This window comes from Geospiza fortis, unplaced genomic scaffold (assembly GCF_000277835.1).
Source record: "Geospiza fortis unplaced genomic scaffold, GeoFor_1.0 scaffold298, whole genome shotgun sequence".
In the NCBI taxonomy this organism is placed as follows: Eukaryota; Metazoa; Chordata; class Aves; order Passeriformes; family Thraupidae; genus Geospiza; species Geospiza fortis.
The window spans coordinates 873,940-875,909 of record NW_005054506.1 but is presented as its reverse complement, the minus strand read 5'-3'; positions in this window follow the sequence as shown (position 1 = coordinate 875,909).

The window sequence follows — 1,970 nt, the reverse complement described above, 5'->3', positions numbered from 1 at the left end:
GGAGATCCCTGCCAGGGCCCCCGGGAGGGGTGGGAGGGGCGGGGTTGGGTTTGGGGCTGGGGTTGGGTTTGGGTTTGGGGCTGGGGTTGGGTTTGGGTTTGGGGTGGGAGCCCAGCATTCCCCCCGAGCTCTCTCCTGGCTCTGCATCATCTCCCCCGGCATTCCCAGGGCATGGAGCAAACGCCCTCAGAGCCCTCTTGGTTTGCCCTTGCCCGGGATCTGCCCCTGGGCAGAGGATGGGTTGGAGTGCCCAGAGACAGCGAGGCTGCAGGGAAGTGCTGCCTTTCTGTCTCCAAGCAGCTCCCGTCCTGCTGGTGCTGGACCCCATCTCTGCTGCCAGCCCTCCCAATAAACAGAATCATTTACAGAGAAACCTGACTGCAGCTCGTGGAAGCAGTGACAGGACAGTCCTGCTCTTCATTTCTGCATTGGAATTTGTGGTTTCCTTTGGTTTTTTTTAATTGAAAGTCAAAATGGATTTTTTTTTTTTTCTCAGAAACTGCCCAAAGCAAAGACTTTCATTTTTAAGCAGTTCACTGTTCTGCTTTCCCCAGGGCATCCCAGGGCAATGGAGGTTTTGGTGCAGCAATTTCAGAGGCTGACATGGAGCAAACTCTCTCTGTTCACTGCTGAGACCTCAGCAACAGAAAGCAGAGGCAGTGATTTGAAAGATTTGCTCATTTTTAATTAGTGAGAAGCCAAAACCCATCAGTGCCTCACCTGGACTCCCCTCCTGCCAGTGCCAGAGAGGAGAGACCATCAATCCTGCTGTGCTGAGGCCTCTCCTGGCCCTTCAACCACAGCCACCCATCCCTGACTGAGCCCACACCCACAGGGACTGCAGGGCCAGAAACCCCTTATGTCCAGAAGCATCCTTTATGTACAGAAATCCCCTTTATTTCCAGAAACCCCCTTTATGTCCTGAAACCCCCTTTATCCCCAGAAATGCTCTTCATTTCCAGAAATCCCCTTTATTTCCAGAAATCCCCTTTATTTCCAGAAATCCCTTTATTTCCAGAAACCTCCTTTACATCCAGAAATCCCCATTATGTCCAGAAATTCCTTTTACGCCCAGAATTCCCCTTTACGTCCAGAAATCCCCTTTATGTCCAGAAATTCCTTTTATGCCCAGAAATGCCCTTTATGTCCAGAAATCCTCTTCATTCCAGAAACCCCCTTTATGTCCAGAAATTCCTTTTATGTCCAGAAATCCCCTTTACATCCAGAAATCCCCTTTATGTCCAGAAATCCTTTTATTCCCAGAAATGCCCTTTATGTCCAGAAATCCCCTTTACTTCCAGAAACCCCTTTTATGTTCAGAAATCCCCTTCATGTCCAGAAACCCCCTTTATGCCCAGAAATTATCTTCATTTCCAGAAATCCATTTATGTCCAGAAACCTCCGTTACATCCAGAAATCCCCTTTATGTCCAGAAACCCCCTTTATGCCCAGAAATTCCTTTTATGTCCAGAAATCCCCTTTATGTCCAGAAATCCTTTTATTCCCAGAAATGCCCTTTATGTCCAGAAATCCCCTTTACTTCCAGAAACCCCTTTTATGTTCAGAAATCCCCTTCATGTCCAGAAACCCCCTTTAGGCCCAGAAATGATCTTCATTTCCAGAAATCCCCTTTATGTCCAGAAATCCCCTTTATGTCCAGAAACCCCTTTTATGTTCAGAAATCCCCTTCATGTCCAGAAACCCCCTTTATGCCCAGAAATGATCTTCATTTCCAGAAATCCATTTATGTCCAGAAACCTCCGTTACATCCAGAAATCCCCTTTATGTCCAGAAACCCCCTTTATGCCCAGAAATGATCTTCATTTCCAGAAATCCCCTTTATGTCCAGAAACCCCCTTTATGCCCAGAAATGATCTTCATTTCCAGAAATCCCCTTTATGTCCAGAAACCCCCTTTATGCCCAGAAATTCCTTTTATGTCCAGAAATCCCCTTTATGTCCAGAAATCCT